Source organism: Adiantum capillus-veneris, chromosome 1 (assembly GCF_014529385.1).
Source record: "Adiantum capillus-veneris isolate H3 chromosome 1, ASM1452938v2, whole genome shotgun sequence".
NCBI classification, from domain to species: domain Eukaryota; kingdom Viridiplantae; phylum Streptophyta; class Polypodiopsida; order Polypodiales; family Pteridaceae; genus Adiantum; species Adiantum capillus-veneris.
The window spans coordinates 118,697,854-118,717,361 of record NC_140931.1 but is presented as its reverse complement, the minus strand read 5'-3'; the positions used below and the strand labels follow the sequence as shown (position 1 = coordinate 118,717,361).

General features: G+C 41.4%; 1 long non-coding RNA gene across 1 annotated transcript; it reads right to left on the bottom strand.

Moving 5' to 3' along the window:
* Nucleotides 1–4,423: 4,423 nt before the first annotated feature.
* LOC147465422 (uncharacterized) lies at nt 4,424–5,437 on the bottom strand. The gene is made up of 2 exons (XR_015187997.1): nt 4,866–5,437; nt 4,424–4,777 (listed from the first exon to the last, which is right to left on the bottom strand). It is a non-coding gene; the product is annotated as an uncharacterized LOC147465422 (long non-coding RNA).
* Nucleotides 5,438–19,508: the final 14,071 nt, after the last annotated feature.

Genomic DNA, 19,508 nt, shown 5'->3' with positions numbered 1-19,508 from the left:
GAATAACTGACCTTTAGCCTATTGCTGAATACTATTACTTGATGAGGTTATGATGTTGTAAAGGGGGAGCCTCGTGGCCTTAGGCTTACAAACCTCAGGTCAAATCTGACCTACTGCCTGTTGCTTGGATGGTTGGCTTAGATCTGGTTTTTATTAACCATATTTATTCCACTACAGCTAGTTCTTGCTGCCTTTATAAATAAATAAATAAATAAATAAATAAATAAATAAATATATATATATATATAACTTTATACATATTCTGGCTTTGTTACCAATCTGATACTGATCTAGTTTTATGATACTTAAAGCGTATAGGTAATGATCTGGTTTTTTTGGTGGTACTTCACTACCTAGTTTTGGTGCACAAAGGAGTTGAAGTTCTACTTGAAATTTCTAAGAAAATCTCTTTTATGATATAGGCAAATCTGCTCACTTGGTCTCTATGGTTTAAACAGAAATAAAACATTGAAATTTGGCTTCAACACAAAACAGGTTGGAATTTTTCTGGCCAAATAAGGCTTAAAAATCTGGATAAATTGTACTTCGGGCCTGCTCACTGTGTTGGAGTGAAAACTATATAAAAAACTTTTGTTGTTATACCTTATTGATTGATCATTGTGGCACTGTTTAAGGGGTGACTTGAGAGTATTTTTTACCATAAGAAATGAGCTCCATCTTTTGTGGCTCTAGCTGATACTTCCTAAGCAGATTAATCCAACTACTGTTTTGATACCAAAGAAAATCTCTGTATGGTACTTAAAGGGGTGTTGATAGGTGAACAGACCTTGTGATATTGGGTTATAGAATATACTTTGTGAAACACAAGGAAATAATTCGAGGATGGGTAAAATAATTATAAACCTCAAGGACTCTTCCACTCTCATATCCAAGAAATTATCTTTGACACCCACATGTGAATGAGAGAGAAAGAAGGGGGAGGGAGGGAGGGTAACTCATAATAGCTACCCTCGTCTAGTGAGAAGGTACCCTAATCTCAATTGTTAGGCATCAACTCCACTTGAAAGAGTTTCTCTCTTAAGCACTACGTGTGTCCTCAAGAATGGAGGGCTGTATTTTCTACAGAAGCAGATCACATCACCCAGTTTAACACACATCCAAGTTTGAGTTGATCTTTACACTTACACACACACACACACACACACACACACAATGTACGGACACCCAACAATCCCCCCAACAGCCCACCTCTCTCTCTCTCTCTCTCTCTCTCTCTCTCTCACACACACACACACACACACACACACACACACACACACACACACACACGCACACTTAAACTGTCAGATTTTTCAAATTTTGACCTAATAAACGAAAGATTTAAGTATGCCCTTTTTCTCTCTGGTTGGAAAAAAGTTTTTGAATGAGCCCTGCTCCACATACATATGTTTTGCCACATGTGACCCATTAAATAACCCCACTATTTTTCTCTCTTAACCTTTCACAAAAGGTCATTGTTTTTTTTTTTGTTGCAAAATTCACAATTGTGAGTATATTATATTATCACAGCCAAACAATTACAAATTCCTGCAATGCTCGTCATTCCTTGTCATGGGGTGGCTCCCCTATTAGCTAATGTAACTTTGACCCTTTGACCCTGTCATGGCTTGTCACGAAAAGGTCATTGTCTTACGAATAGCTCAAGTGGTCGAATTTCTTTCTCTCTCTCTAAGACTCACGTACCCCTTTGAGGGTTCTTACATGCTCACCTACCCTTTTGGGTTTAATACGCATTCCTCCCATGGTGGATTACTCCATGAACGTGCACATGCGCACGCGTGCGCGTGCGCGCACACACATACACACACACACACACACACAATGAATATCACACGGGACAAGAGATTCAACCGCATGACAAGAGGCCCTGCAATTTAATCTTGAATATTAACTTAAGTCTACTCAATCAATCTTGCTTGCATGATCGAGTTGAATTCCCTTTGGAGAAACACAATAGACGCTTGTACGAAAATAAATTCCATCTTTGGCAATTGCTGGTTGATGCCACCGTCACACAAGGTAATCTTGAAACTACTATAGATGAATAAAATGTATATGTGTACTCTCTCTCACACACATACACATATGCACTACCCCATGTGGTCACGTGAACATGCATAGGGGTAGTAGGTAGGATTATACCTAAACATAACTCAATCGTAAGTAGCTTTAATGAAATTCAATCCCCTTCGCTTAGTTGCCCTCTTGCATCTTACTTTATACTAGTAAAACGGCGTCGCCTTTGGCGGTGGCATGGTCCCTCTTACCCGCAAACCTCTTGTTCCCTCACAAATTTCATAAACCAAATCAAAAAAAGTTCTCTCTCTCTCTCTCTCTCTCTCTCTCTCTCTCTCTCTCTCTCTCTCTGTGTGTGTGTGTGTGTGTGTGTGTGTGTGTGTGTGGGCGCGCACGCACACACTCAAGGCCTAAGCTTGTCATCCTGTTCGTTGTTTCGTGTATCGCGCGTAGGGTTCACTCGCTTGGAATCCCCAAAGAAAGCACAATTATCTTCCATGTGTCCCAAGGCCGGCCGCCTTCGATGGCCTGTGTGTGTGTGTGTGTGGGGAGCAAGCTAATCTACTCGCTTGTGTCGTCGAGCTAGTAGGGTATAGTGGTGGGACTCAACTACTTGCAACAAATATCCAAGGGGATTGGGAGTGTCTTTGTAAGAGGGGGGGGGGGGGGGGGGGGGGGGGGGGGGGGGGGGGGGGCGGGGGGATGATGGGGGGGATTCCTAAAACAACCTTGTAGAAGTTTCCGTTTAGAGGTAGCACCACTTTTGTTCCATGATATCCACGTTGGGAGACATTCCTTCTAGGCAAGTGAAGTCGTGGAGATTTTATTTACAATTGGAATTAGGTCTCTAGAGACTTGTGCTCTAATACATGCTCTCCACTTGCCAACTTGCCCCAACCTTTAGCTTCTTTTCCTTGTCCATGTTTGACATGTCTTGCATTGCATTAAGAGTGTGCCAATAAATGGCATTCTCTAACCCAAAAAATCTTCAAAAAATTGTTGTGTTCTGCAAGGTAGGAAGCTAGGATTGGACACAACTTGCTCTCAAAGTCGAATGGTGGAGAAAGGCCACCACTACAGTGGCATGAGCAGCCAGAAGAGGAGCCAATATTGGGTGACTTTATTCAAGGATGGTGAAGCTTGTGGTCACCTCAGTGCTCGAATTTTTTTTTCCCCAAAAACTTGGCAAACCTACATATGTGAAACAACAGAGGTAAGTTGACAAAATTTGAAGGTTTTCACACCAAATTACACTATTTTTTTTTCATAATTTTGTAGGTTCTCACCTTTTATATCTAAAATTTAGAGGTAAATTTCAAATTTTGTAGGTGGGAATGCAGTAAACCTAGGTTTTTTTTTAGCACATGTGGTGGAAATAGGGCAGTGCAGGTGACAGATGACTATAGAGGAGCATTAGTGTGAGGCGAAGGACACCAGGCCGTGGCAATTGAACGCAGTGAAAAGTCGATCGCGAACAAGCAAGGGAGAAACATGGTGCATTAGCACTGGTGGGCTCGGTCTCTCAAATCTAGGCCCCCTTATCACGTGCGATTCAAACTTGAAGGTTGCCTCTTCCAACCGAGTTATAAAACTATAACTCAACCTTCATAGCCTAGTTGCGTATAGTTGTGGCAAGGGGTGCTATTCCACGTGTCAGTGGCAATGCGTCAAGTTAGCTACATGATTGAGGAGCTGGTCGGCAATAAAAGAAAGGTAGAACATGGCATCCATAGATCACCAACACTTATAAAGTGGTGTAACTTTCTAGTTGCTATTATGAAAGCCGTTCACAATGAGAGCTATAACACTACTCATTGGGATGCAAATATTCCTTTGCAATGCATACTCTACTACAGTACTTGGTTTGCAGCTGGAGGCAAGCCTACTCTCTAAGCAAACAATGCATGCTACATGTAGTGCACAGAAGTTGGCATGCTCTATGTACACGACCATCTCTCTCTCTCCCTCTCTCTCTCTCTCACACACACACACTTAATCCACTTGTCAGAGTTTAAAAAATCAAAGTCTTTTGCAAAGAATTTTACAATGAGATTGAGAGTGCAACACATTTTTGGGCCAAGGAAGGCTTTCTGAGGAATTCGTCTGAGCACTCTCTTTGCGGCCATGTTTTGGTCTCGAAGCCTTCATTCCTCTCTACCTACATAGCTTGGTTTTCCACTCTATCACTCGCGGGCTTGCACGCAGGTGCATAGAGAAACCAATACAGATTTGTGCAAAGAGAGAGGGTCATTCTCCCACATGTACAGATCGAAGACAAAGAGCAACCCATTCTCGCTCCCGTTTGTGCAGGTTGAGCATGGCCACGTAGCACCCATGAGTGCAAAAATTGAACTGAGGAAGAGAGAGAGAGAGAGAGAGAGAGAGAGAAGGCAATCGTGTCCTGGTATGTAGAGGGGCTAGGTTACTTATACATTGTGTGTGTGCGCGCTTGTGGTGTGAGAAAAAGAGAGAGAGAGTAGCCATTTTGCCCTCTTTCAAATATCAGATTGGTGCTTCGACAGTCTTGGAGTTTTTTGGTTGGTAGTCTAGGAGGCCCTATGCCGGCAAGCGCTTGGAGAGGAAGGGAAGAGTGAGCGCCCCGGCTGACGCTTCAAGCTTTGTGTTTTTCTCCAGGTAGGATCGTTTCGAAGCTGGTACGTACTCCCGGTCTGCACACTGCAAGTCCTTCCCCTCAGCCACTCCATCTTCTACAGTTCCAACCACTCCATAGTTCTGCACACTGCAAACAATATAGAACATATTAATTATCTGAAGACAAAATCTATCATAAAAGGAACCATCATAAAAAAGCATACAAAGCTACACACCCATTAGCGCACACACACACATCGTTGGCTCTCACTATGGAACTTCCTGCTGCATTATTGTGGCTCCTTGCTGAAGCACTCTCCCTGCGTTAATGGCCATCGTTGGCCTCTCTCTCTCTCTCTCTCTCTCTCTCTCTCTCACCATCCTGCGAGCCTTGGAATAATATTCGGACTCAGGAGTTCAAGGAGCGTGGAGGCCTAAGGAAGAGGTTTAAAGTTCAAATAGGTAGCAAGCATGCCTCACTGCCCAAGATAAACTCTACTGTCTACATCTTGCAGTGAAGAGCGAGTGTGTGAGAGAGTAACGGACGATTGACATGAAAGACATGTTATGCAAGCCCAACGAAATGTTCAAAGGGACTGCGTACCAAGGGTATTCATTGAAGCCTTCATGGCTTCCAACCTAGAAATGGCAGCACGCACATTGCCCAACGTAATTGGACAACAACGTAACTAGACAACAACGATACTGCACAGTGCTGCTTTGGGGGGAGAGAGAGAGAGAGAGAGAGAGAGAGAGAGCTCCTAACATGAGTGATATGCAGCAGGATAGATAATTGACCTTGCGCGGCCTGGAAACACCTCTCTCTCTCTCTCTCTCTCTCTCTCTCTCTCTCTCTCTCTCTGCATGTGCTCGCGCTGTTTTGCTTCAAGCAAGGCACACTGGTCGGACAGAGGAAATATCGACACGTGGAAGGGAAAGGGAGGGGGGGGGGAGAATCCCTCCCCCTTTTATAATAGTATAGATATAGATACGGTTTGTGTTTTTCTCCTTTTTAGTTATTCTCTCTTCGCTAAGTTCTTAGCGAAAAAGCTTCCTCACAGGTGAACATATGATGTATTGTTTACATCTGGTCAATGTAGCAATGGATGTATGTCTTAAAGCTGCTTTTGTAATCATACATGGACTGCCAAGTAAGTATGTGGTTCTAATTTTGCAAGCAGGTGAAATTAGCGAAAATCTAGGAAGATGCTGCCAATGTTTTGTGGAGAAAAGCAATGGAAATGAGACGTGAGAGAGAGAGAGAGAGAGACCCCTCATCGTAGCCATCGTCGGGCGCCCCAATTGTCAACAGGTCCCTGCCTCGCTACTGACCGCTTCCTGGTTGCCTACGTGCTTCCTCGATCTCAGTGGATTGTCCGCACTTCTCTCGCTCTCTCTGGTGTCCACGAACATTGCGACTGGCAGAGCTCGCAGAACATTGAGAGCTGCAAGTTGCAGGGCAGGATCTCGTCAAGGTGGATAATATACTCCCCGTGCGTCGTGCAGACCACATAGGTGTCGAAGGGTAGGAGTACACGGACTCTGTGTGTGTGTGTGTGTGTGTGTGTCTGTTGCGCAGGTACTTGGAGTTTGTTCGACTGCAGCCACATGCAGCGCAAGGCAGCGGAGGGAGAAAGACACGCAAGGGGTATGGCGGTAGCGCAGAGAGGGGCGCATGTAGGAGGGGGAGACGGGCTGCAGGGAGCAGAGGTGGCAGGAGGTCCCTTGCAGGCGATGTCGCACGTGCACCGGATGCATTGGATTAAAAATTTAACGTGCATGCGAATCTGGTAAACAAATTAATTAATGAAAGCGACTTAGACCCACTAAGTATGATAATCCAAAAAAGGATGTACATCTTAAAGCCACTTATGTAATGGTACATGGATTACCAAGTAAGTACTACAATTATCTCAAAATGATACGTCTTTAACGTGAAATGTGTGGAACGATTTTGAATTCGTTAGTTTTAAGGGAATCATAGCGAGATCCTGTTTGGAAAACTAAGGCAAAAGTAAGAGATAAGGTCTTTCTTTCCAGAACCACAACTATCAAAGCGAAAGTTTCTGAGTTTTTGTGCGTTTATATTTGTGTCTGGTTTTGGTTCGATGCGTAGAGATATTTGTGGCCCGTGAGGAGGTGATTTTGTTGAAGTGTCGATGAGGGTGTGCTGTGCTTTGCACATGAAGGAGCTAGACCCGAGTCAATGGGATCTCCACTAGAAACTCCTTTTGCCCTTGTGACCGTCGCTCTAGTCACCTTCCTTCCATCAAGAAGTTCTTGCTTGAACACCCCCATTTAATGCCTTCTTGTCTCATCGCATCTTCTTCGATGCAGTACTTGGTGACGATATCTTCTTGTGCTTAATGCAAGCCATGCGACAATCACGAAGCATCGCACTACTGCGATGGTGCAGGTTTTGCGCATAACGGAGCTGGAAACCGAGTCAATGGAGGGTGAAAACTAGAGAGTCGGATGGGAGAGGGCCTGTGAACTTGAAGCTACAAAGTAAACCGCAACTGTATCGGCCAGGGGATTTCCTTGAGAACAGGAGCAAACACTGTAGCGAGGAGGAGGAGGAGGAGGAGGAGTGAGCTGCAAATGGAATTGAAAGAGATTCCGATTAGATGGTACTGGTAATGAGGTTTCTTCTTTGACACATAGCAAATTTTGATACTTGAAATACTTGTTCTTTATGTTATACAAGCCTCAAACCTCCCTTAGAGGGTCCCAAGTAGAGATGGCATGTATGGAATTTTTGAAAAATTGCCCGAAGTACCAATATAAGACTCTGGCCAAATTTGGGTAGCTTACTTAGTCTTTTAACCTTGTTATCAGTGAAAAACACACCAACAAAATCGACTCCCTTTTGCTGTTTGAAGCCTTTGGATACAAGTCTAGCCTTGTACTTTGGATTTGGTCCTATCGACCCTCACAAAAGGTTATGTAAACAAGAAATCAACCCAGTCTCAGAAAGGGCCTCCAAATTGAATCTCAAAAACGGTCGGAACTGCCAGAAACAAGCCAAATCGGCTTCACAAAAGGTACATATGGCAGTTTCCACAACTCAACATATATCCACTGTCAACAATACTGCAAGGTGCAATATACGTGCTCAAACAGGCACCAAATGAAATGTGCAAGCAGTAAACAAAATCCCTGCGGGGAGTAAAACCGCTCTCAAAAGAGCTCAAGCACTATCAAAAGTGTCAAAACAATGTATATCTGTATCAAATACTCCCACTGAAATCTGTGCTGATGCTAAACACTGCAACCTGTAAGAAACCTGGATGTCTTGTACGTATGCAAGAACCTGTGAGAAGATGGATGCCTGAAAAACTCTAGACCATGTCGATGCCAAAAAGTGCTCCTAATCAACCCATAAACACCATCTCAATAGCACATAATAGCCATAAAACAGCTATATACCATCCGAAAGTAGTCTCTGAACAACCTGCACCTGTGTCATGTACCTGTACATGTATCTGTAGCAAAAATGAAGTTGAAAAAATACAACTCCTGAAGCATAGCTCTAATGAAGTTTTCGATTGCACGAATAGCTTCGAAAGAGAGGTAAAACTGTAGGACACATGGTGGAAACATTAGGAAATTTTGGAGGTCATTTGGAGAGCCTTCTAAGAGCTTTTGTGAATCAATTATGAAAAAAAAGGCCATTTCTTATCTCCAACTAATCTTGGAGTTAGCATAACTGTTAAATTAAGTTGTGATGGTGCGATTTATTGATCAATGTGTTGGTTAAAAACTTAAGCATACGCAATGAATAGGTGAGATTTATAAAAAAACTACACATTTATGTGCAAAGAACATTTCTCTAACAAATCATTTATGGTTGGAAGCAACAAGTAGTAAAAACCCACGAAAGAAATCTGCTAGTTTCTCTTCGTAGCTAGATATTTCTTAATAAAAATTAATTTTAGGTGCTACCATGAGCGTGGTTGACCCAATAGAGTGGTACGTCGGTGTAGATTTTAAGTGGAAATAAAGCAAAAACCAAGAGTGTTTATGTACATCAATGGTTAAGATACTTATTGATTATAAAACCTCATAGCTTGTTAACAAAATTTTGAAAAAACAAGTTAGTTAGCGGATGGACATATTGTCTAAAGTATTCATGACAAGCTTGCCAATGTATAGCAAGAATGCAAAAGAAGCCACTTCCAATGATTTACCAAGTTAAATTAACCATGTTTTATATAATGAAATGGAAAAATAAACTACTTCAGCAAAACAAATGACCTGATTTAACTACATCATTGCCATATGTGGTAAAAAAAAATCCTCTCTGGATCAGTACAACTCCTTGCTATGCCAACATATGTTGCAGTTGTGTGTGTCTAGTTGTTTGTGTATATGCAGGTGTGTGTATGTGTACTGTCACATCCACAATCGTCTTTTGTGCTCAATCCTTAACCTAGGAACGTGATGAATGTCACCTCAAAGACTATGTTGCAGTTGTGTGTGTCTAGTTGTTTGTGTATATGCAGGTGTGTGTATGTGTGTCACATCCACAATCGTCTTTTGTGCTCAATCCTTAACCTAGGAACGTGATGAATGTCACCTCAAAGACTATGTTCATGTGTGTGTGCGCGCGTGTGCATGTATATGCATGTTTGTGGGTGCCTGTGTAGTAGGCACTGGTTCTGGCTGCAAGAGAGACAAACCCACAAGTGCTATGAGTGCACAATAAGTATAGATTGGTGCATTAATATAAGTGTTTTCATGTTGCGGTCATGAACCATTAATTGTGTGGCACCGCCTGCAAAAGTTGGTGAGATTAGGAAATGCCATTGTTAGGATTTTAACACTAAACAACATGGTGAACCACTTACTTAAATAAATTTATGCAAATAAGGACATGTTCTTGTGCATAGAAAGCATGTGAAAAGACCATCCATTTAATCAATGCCCAATGTATTTCATGATTCATATCATGACAAAGCCAAAAAATTATTACGATTATTCAATCCCATATATCCACCAATTGAGCATAGATTTCGTACTCATAACCATATCAAGTACATGTATAAGCCTCAAGTCCTAAAGAAAATCAAGTGAAACAAAGCCTATTGTTTGGGTTTGAGGCTTTATAGACCTGATTCAAAAATATATTATTCACCAAGCTCTATGATGAAAATCAAGTGAAACAAAGCCTATTGTTTGGGTTTGAGGCTTTATGGACCTGATTCAAAAATATATTATTCACCAAGCAAAACAAAAAATGCTCAAATGGGGTTCGGATACCACCCCAAATAGGTCTTCCCAATTTTGGTTTGAGATTGATTAAGGGGTATCTTTAGAGAAGCCTTTTCATAGGTTTGAAGTGAAAAAGGGGGGAAGAGACACGTTGAGGACAGAGAAAAAGGCACAAGCCATGTTGGACAGCGTGCAAGAGAGAGAGAGGGGGGAGAGACAAAGCCTGTTTTTTGGTGATGCACAAAGCGAACGCATGCCTTTGAAAGTTGAACGATATTCTCTCTCTCTCTCTCTCTCTCTCTCTCTCTCTCTCTTCCTTCCTTCTACAGGGAAGGGCTCGAATATGGCTGTGTATTCTACGTTCGTCTACAGAGCGTGCAATACACCTTGGTTTTTGAAGCACATTTGTAGCATGGAGCGAGGGATGAAGTGATGGTGCGACTGGCGTGGCACTCACCCATTATGCAGAGGAGGAGGCAAGGGCGGAGTCAACCTCTCAGGGTTGTACAACTTGATCTCGCTCGTCTTGTGCTCTTGCCATTGCGGCTTCGCTACATATTTTGTGCGCCATGTCAATAGCGCACGCATGATGACATATTTTCACAATGCAAGAGCTGCTGCAGTCACCCAATCTCGTTTTGTGCAGAGCGGAACAACGCACAAGGTTGGGGGAGGGGACGGGGACACAGAAGGACTTGACATGGGATATTTTCGCAAGAGCTGTTACAATCAGCCAATCTTGTTTTGCGCAAAGCGGAACAACGGACAATGTTTTGTGGGGGGGGGGGGGGGGGGGGGGGGGGGGGGAGGGGACGGGGGTAGAGCAGTACAAAGCAGGCCTGTGAGGGGTAGAGGAGTGTGGTGTGATGAGGTGCAGAAAAGGTGATGGCGACAACTCGGTTCGTTTTGCCTTTCAATCCTAAGATTCTTTGAGGATTTAGTGACAAATCAATTAATGAAAGTTGAGTGGACCGAGTAGCCTTATGATTGGGAGATTCTAAGGTTGCCAAGTTGTTAATCGTAAGGATTCATTTATCCTTTTGATTCTCCCTCCATTTGTGTCATTGTTTTCCAAGCAATAAGCTACATTCTTCGCCGTTGTTTTAAGTGTATTGCTCCATCCAAGTCATTGATTGCCAGTAAGTTTGTGCCTAAAAGATAGATTTTGAATAATGAACATTGACTTGGATAGGTATTATGTTGCATGGTAATGTATTAATGTTGATATGGAATGAAAATGTAATTATTAGTGTCAACGTATGTATCAATATGTGGAGTATTTTTGTAGTGATCGATGTGTGTGTGTGTGTATGAAAATCCCCTCACAACTATGCCATAGACAACTGCATTAAATAATATAATAAATAATAATACCTTAAAAGAAGATATCATAAATGTTCGGGTAAAGGTGTTACGTCTTTGTCCACGATAGAGCGGTTGATTGCCCGCCCATGATCATACACTTGTCTTATTCATGTATATACATACTGAAGAAGGTGCTCCTCTCAGGTTTGCTCCATCCACACAGCACCACGTTCTACTCTTCACACGCATTCCGCACACCACACACTCTTTCAACTGGTATCAAAGCTATGGATTCGCAATCGGCGCACGTGCAATGGCTTCTTAACTAGGTGCGGAAGTGACGAAGCTCAACTATGGTAGCTCAAGCTTGGTGATGGAACATATGGCATAGAGGAACCACATCAAAAGCATATTGGGACGAGATCTCAGATATCAGAGCTCCTCAATGCCTGCACCTCCTCTTGTACACAAGCTTCAATAGAATCTTGTAGAATTGAAGCATTTGCAGAGAATCAAGGCAACTTTGCAAAAAGTAGGGCACATAATTGTGTAGAGAAACAGGACTAAGGCTTGATTGATATATGAAATTACTGATCCTGAGTCTCAAAGCACATCCAGATGAAATGATTGTTCCTGAGGAAACTTGACCCAAGCTTCAGAGTAGAAGGCTCTAGCATATTTTGGACTAGATTTGATGATGCTCCAACCATTTAAATTTCATTCAGGGACCCATTCAGAAGTGAGTTCAGTGGTGGCAACCTATGCTAGGGCAGCCATCTCTGATAAATGGTTAGCAATTCCAAATACATGGTCAAGTTTAGCTTCAAGTTTAGCTTTGACAGCTACTAGTTGGGATTCCATAGATCAAAACTGTTGATGCAATTGATCACGTTTACCTGTTGGATAGCTTTGAGGATGGCTTTATCATTCTTACTGCAGATTTGAATATATTGAGAGGCCTCATTCAAGGGGTGATAGTGTGAAGTTGAAGCTTGATTATGCTTTTCATTTGGTTTGTAAAAACCCTCTTCAGCTCTATGGCGGGGCTGTGAAGGTTGTGATGGCTGTGAAGGCCGTAGCCCTCGATGCATAAATCTCTTCAAGTCGTCTTGTTGATCAATAGAAGTGGCCTGGTCTACCATGTTTTTGAATAAGGGCAAAGGGGTATACCTTTGCTACTCCTTTCTTGAGAGATTTAGTTTGAGTGGTAGTTCTTGGCTTTTCCATGATTCTGTTTCATCTGAAGAACTAGGACTAGGCCCAAAGCTAGAAGAAACATACCCTTTTTGCTTTGGAAATGCAAAAGGTTTACTCAGCATGTTGTTAAGCCTTGGTTGACTATCATCAAAAAAATTTGGTCCTTCAAAATGATCAGCAGAAACTGATTCACTTGTGGAATTGTCAGAGATGATTGTTCTTCATCAGAATCATACTCAGTATATTCAGCAATAGGGATATCTTTTGTTTGCAAAACATTGCAGTAGATTACCTCATATTCATAGTTATCCCTTAGTACTACATTTTTGATTTTTTTTCTTTCATTGAGGACATTCTGGAGCAATATGCCCTGGTTCGTTACAGATGTAACACCTTACTTGTTTCTTTCTTCTTTGCTCAGTTTTCGCTTCCTTCGTGCTACCTTGAATTTCTTACCATACTTGTTTTTATGGTGTTTAATCTTGCAATTGCACTTTGTTTTCTCTCTATATCCAAAGGATTTGGCCTTTGTCTCTTTATCATAGAAACTGGAGTTAAATTCTCTCACTTGCTTGATTTCTTTTTCAATCCTTCTCCTAGTACATTCAAGATCAGTAACTTCATCAATAAAAGAATTGATCTATGCTAGAGAAATATTCTCATCAAGATGCAAACCAACTGCTTTGATTCTTTCTTTTACTAGATTTGCAAATGATTCAGGGAATGAGTTGATGTAATATTGTTTGTATTTGGATTTGAAATACCCGCCTGAAAATTGATACATTAAGTGTGTCATGTGTTGCTGGTATTTCTTAATCTGAGTCAGATCACATAGTTTGCTCCTAAAAAATATTTCTTTGTTCCTTTCCTGTATTTTGTTGGTTGACCCCACCAAAAATTGCATGACCAGTGCTGCAAAGAATAATGAAATGACATTATCGAAATTTTCACGGCCTTCTGGTCCTCCTTGCATAATATAAGCTTTGCAGTCTGTGCTAAGGTCATCCCACAAGGCTCGCAACATTCCTTGAAATCCAACTATTATCATCGACACTGATTGTCTTTGTGTAAGATCTTTATAGTGGATTCCGTAATGAGTAGAATTATTGATAAACTCAAACACCTTCCATAAATGTTCTTGAGTGAGCCCATCAATATCAAGAATAGTCATGTCTCCAATCTTTATGACACCTTTGAGAGTTGTTGTAGAAGAGATGAAGCTCATCTGTTTCCATTTTGATTGGATTCATCTTCCTGACTTCTTCTTCTGAACTGACTTCTGACTCATTATCTGAAGACTCATCAGGGGCTAGAAATATTTGAGGAAGGAAGATATCCAATTCATTTAAATCTTCTTCTTGATATTCCACACAGCTATCATCTTGAAAGACTATCCAGTGAGAATAATCTGGTAATATTGTTCTAAATACTTCACCCATTTGTTGCAGTTGCTGCCAATTTTGCACCTAAGCATTTACTCCCCATCTTTGATAGGGGTTAAATCCATCTTGGGCATCTTCATCTGCAAAGGGTGACATTTTTGGTGGAAAATGTGTTACTGACTCGATCACTGGTTCATGAAGGACAACAGAGAACATCCTTGGAAAGTCTTTATGATTTGGGCTACCACCAAACCTGATTACTTGATGTAAATTTTCTTGTTGTTCCTTGGTGATCTTTTCTTTTCCTTTTTTATCAGGAGGAAATACCCCCCGGGGGAAAAAAGTATGAGTAGGAGACGAAGAAAGAAAAGGCAGTTTGGACAGCACCTGATATTGGAGTGCAGCAATTTATTTTAAGGCATTGGTATGCCAGTTGGAGGTGGATTCCAAAGGTTGAAGACGTGTATTGGGTGCTGGTAGAATATAGGGGAGACTATAGGAAAGTTCCTTTTCCTCAATAGCTGTCTTGGTCAAGAGATCAATTCCATTAGAAACAAACTCAGATGCAATAATTCTATTGCACAGTTTACATATGAGCAACCCTTCATAATCCTCGTAAGTATTTTGAATGTATGCAGGCCAGAGATGGGGGATTATGTCGTCGATGAGAAGTTGAGGCAGAAGAATAGCTCGAGGCACGATAGTCAGGTTCATTGAACTGCATCTGGTAGACAGGTTTTGCCAATACAGAAGCAATTTCTTTTTTAGATCTAGATCGACTTAAGACCTTGTATTGATTAGTTGATCCAAGGCACTCAATATTCAAAGACATTGGTTTGCTGAACTTCATTTAACAATGTCTTTGAAATATTTAATTTCCATTCTGAAAGAAACTCCACTTCTTGCCAGCTTACCATTTCAGGTAAGGCTCCCTGAGAGGTATCATCCACTTTCATGACAATATTTTGTCCTTTGGTCTGAGATGTATCTTCTCTTAGGTAACCAGAATTATACACAGAGGAAAGACATGTGTTGACAATTCTAATTATCATTCTATAAGTTATTTTCAAATGATCTGAACTATGCTTCAGATCTAGGCCATGAGTTCTGATCAATAGAGAGATTACTTCATTGAAATATTTATCAGTAAGGCTACAAGGGAAGTTTGGAAAACATTCAATGTATATAGGACCATTGGATAGGCTACCCTGTAGAATGCTGATGGTTTGATCAGGCAGATTTTGGTGCCTAGTATCTAGCAATGCTCCAATGCATGAAACATTAAGAGCTTTTCGAAACAAGGGTATTATGCCAACAACAACTGTATATCCAATATGTACAAATTGATGACCTTTTCTTAATGCTCGATTTCTAAACTCAGAAAGCTCCTCAAAGAGGTGGATAATGTGATTACCAGAATCACTATCCCTTATTGCTAGCTTTCCATGAGTTTCATGGTACAATGTATTAGCAGAAAGGGCAAATACCTTATTGTGTCTATACACTTGTGCAGTAGAGACCTTCGGTAAGCTCGAGAGATGATGGTGGCTATGGAGTTTAGAGCTTCTCACCGTGCTTTAGAATTGATTAGGGGCTGTCTAAAGGCTTCTTGCTTTGCCACAAGAGAGCGGTGATGAGAGATACGTAGAGGTTTTCACCACGAGAGCCTTCGGAGAGCACGTACACCGTGAAACGAGAGAAGAGATAGTGAGCAAGTAGAGAGAGAGTATTCTTCTTCTTCTTCTTTTTCTTCCCATAAACGAGAGAGAAGAGCTTATGGAAATGGTGATGAAGAGCTTGCACCACTCTGTATAATAGGTATGTATTGCCTTGCAGCAATAGACGTAACAAACGACACTGAAAAGTGAGGCTTGCAGGTGATTTTATACGCACTAGACAAAGCTGGAGTGAGCCCCAAGCCAAAAACTAGCGCTACCTCTTTTGCTCGGATTAGCTACAAGCTTTTGGCCACTTTGCTAAAAACATGGCACAACTTTTGATAGTCAATTCTCCCACTTACCAGTCAATTTTTATAGTAAAATTTACTAACTGAACAGTATCCGGCCAACTAATGAAACCGTGACTAGACTATGCCGCATTGTCGACATAATTATGACTTTCCCATATTACCCCGACGTATTTATGGTATCGCCTTTTTATAAAAATAATTCCTATAGAAATCCCGTATTTTCTCCGAGTGGTCATTTTTAAATCCGACGGAGACTAAAATTAATATTTTTATGTTTAGGTCATCCTAAAAGGCACGTTGCTTTCCAAAAATGCCGAAAAGCACGAAAAGCTAAAAATAGCGTAAAACGAAAAAATAGCAAAATTTTCTAAAATTGAACCACGGGTTCCCCTTGTCCATTGAAATAAGAAAGTGGTGCTTTTCACTAAAAGGCACTAAAAATCATGGAAAGCTAAAAATAGCGTAAAAAGCGCTCGAAAAGCACATTTTACAAAATTGAACCATAGATTCCCTGGAACTCATAGGGTAAGGATCCGGTCCTGCTGTTTGCAAAAAAGCACCTAAAAACATAAAAAGGCTAAAAATAGTGGATTTTCTCAAAACTGAACCTGACTTATTGAAACATGGAAACGACCTTGCTTTTTACTTTAGAACACTACAATACTGAAAATCAAGCATCTTAAATCAAAATCTGACAAAACGGACATTGGAATCTATTTTTCTTATTTTTGAAAGAGATCGAATATTTGGGGATCTTACATCTTTCCACACTTGAAAAATTCGAGGTGTCCTCACCTCCACATGAATTCTGGATAATTTAGTCTCATTACATCATCATGTTCCGAAGTGGCATCTTCCTCAGGATATGTCGACCATTTAACAAGGTGTTCAATAACGATCTGATTACGTAGAGGCTTAGTTCTACTTTGAAGTATCACTTTGGCCCAAAACTCTTTGTTCTCCAAGTGAAAAACCCTGTATAGAACGCTTCTTCAAATGCCAACATATTATGAGATGGTAAGAACATGCAGCGGGCGTAGAAGCCATAAAGGACTTCTTCAAAAGGTTGGCCGCTTAAGTTGTAGCATAGACCCTTATTGCCCTTGAGGAATGATATCCACGGTGCTCCTGCTTGCTCTAGCTCGTGAAAAGTTTCAATGCATGTGAGCAGCATTGGGCAAATTTTGTAGAGCATAGCACATGAGAGATGAGGGAGACTTTTGAAGAATGCCATGGCACCCGTTAGGGTTTTCACCATGTATTCCTCTGTCGACGTTTCCTTTTCTCGAGCTGTCAATCTAGGATAATTCAACCATGTAGACCGCTTCTTTGTCATTGCCTCATGTGCTTGCCACGTTCTTACTCTTGATACAGGACAAAAAGTCTGTTGGGTCTTTCTGAAGTGCTGCAGGTGCTTTTGTGAACAGAATCAAGTATCTGGGATTCTTGTTCAACCACCTCCTTCTCCACTTGGGGTGGACTTCATCTGCACCTTCTGCTTGCATGTCTTTATATAGTCGTTCCTTAACCTGTAGCAACTCTACCTTGATCAAGGGATATGGCAGTGATTGTGTTACGAGACTGGGCACCCTCCTGTTGTAGTGGTTAGCTGCAATTGGGATAGCTGGGCGTAATGGTTAATTATGTGTTTTCTATTTATTTTACTAATTGAGTTGATGATGATTTTGTAGAGTGGAATGCGAGGAGTTGATGAAGAGGCGACGGCAATTACTCTTGGCCATTCTATATTTGCACAGTATCTTAGAACATCATTTCAATAAGCCACTATGGCTCTGTAAATAGTTGTAGTGGGAACTCCCCTTATGGGTCATGCAAGAACTAATGAGCTTCACTCATTTGCAAAAGTAAAGTGGTTGTAAAAAGAGGGGCCTCAATTTTTGGCACCTTAAACTCAAAATAATATATTAAATACCAACTCCACAAGAGAGGTGCCGTGGAGTTTGGGGCTAGATTTAGGCCTTTCTCTTGCAGATTCTCTTCTCTACTCTCTTAAGCTATGGTTATTTGCTGTGTACTCTCTAATATAGTCTCCATATCTTACACATCTCTTACACTCTCTTACAAGCATGTCTATGTCAATTCTATGTTTACTGTGTGTGTGTGTGTGTGTGTGTGTGTGTGTGTGTGTCTAGGTGAGTGTGTGTGCTTGGAAATTGGAAGAAGAGGTGGACAGGTTGATGGCGATTGCTTGGAAGCTTGTGTTGAATAGTTTAAGCGGTCGATCTCCCCCTCTTCTCCCAACAGTGGTATCAGAGCTTCAGGTTCGAGGATAAATCGGCACCAGATTTCAATTTTAAGGAGTTCCTCTAATCGACAAAATCTCAATTGCAATTCATCGACCTTGCAAATTCAAGGATTCAAGGACTTATGGAAATTCGACGTATAATTGATCAAATTTGCAGAACAAAACTCGCCTGTTAATTGGTGGCTATTCAGCGCGACTGATTTCCAACTCGGCTTCATAACGACCCAAAATATGGTATGACGAGTGTTCACCTTCAATTCTAATGCATAATTATTGTGGATTGTGAAGCCAAGAAGAAAGCATAAAAGCTTGGAGAATTGGAAGATTTTTTACTTCGAGCGAGTAATTGTTTTGTCATGATAAATGACATCGGGCGGCATAAACAAGAGAGAATCTCGATCTCGGTTTAGCAAGAATAAGGAGGAAGGAACATTTAGGAAGCATCTTGGGCTTCAGGATTTCCAAAAAAATAAAAAAAATCTCAAGCGGCATCAGCTTGGATCGACGGTACCCCTTTTCCAATATACTCAAACAATTCCGCCTTGGAGATGATAAACTGCAGTGGGAACCGTCCCTAGCTTCGACAACACCGCCTCTGTCGACCTTCACCAAAGTGCACCCAGTTAACCCCAGTAGGGGCGCCTTGGTCTGCTGGGTATTTTTGCCTTCTTCCTCGCAGCCTCAAACGCCTCTTGCACGCCACCCAATCGCCATCAACCTCAGCGCGCTGTCGTCCTCGCTGCCTGCAGCACTATTTCAAGCTTTACATACTTTATGCTCTAAAGTTAAGTCATGCATGTAAAGTGATTGCCCACTGGATGTCCAGGGCCGCCCATAATATTTACCAAAACTTTTTTTTTTCATAAATCTTCAAAAGCATTCCCTTTGCTATTCGGCCGCCCACTGCAAAACCCTCCAGGCTCTTTAAATTCAACCACTCTTGAAACTTCAAGAGGGCACCCACACAGTATCATTAATCGGCCATTGAACAGTCAAAGTTTTCGATTTGAACAAGGAGAAATTGAATAAAACGCATCCAAAGTTCAAAACAGGAGGCGATCAAAGGCCGGGTATAATGACTATCTGCCACGACACAGGGCACGAATCAGGCAGTGAGCATATCGTAAAATTATCAGTGTATTATTATTTTGGGGGTAAGGGAGACCGGACGCTACAAAATTCAACTGGCTCGATGACACACCGTCGAACCGTCTACTTCTCTGGCAATTTCCTAGCGCATCGCCATTCCGGACTGGACGCCACCGTTATTTCTCAGCTAAGTACATTACATTTCTGTTATTTATTTTACTTTATTCCGCATATTGCATTTGTGAATATTACCAAATAGCCTTTTTCAGCATTACCATTTAAGTATTTATTTTAAAAATAAAAAAATAATAATAGTAAAAAAAGCACGCAATCATGGCACACCTTCCTCAGGCACCCACGATTGCAGAGCAACTTCAAAATTTGCAGCAGTCACTCACATATGAACGCATGCGAAGGCAAGAACTTGAAGATAAATTTTGCATTCTGTACGCACCGA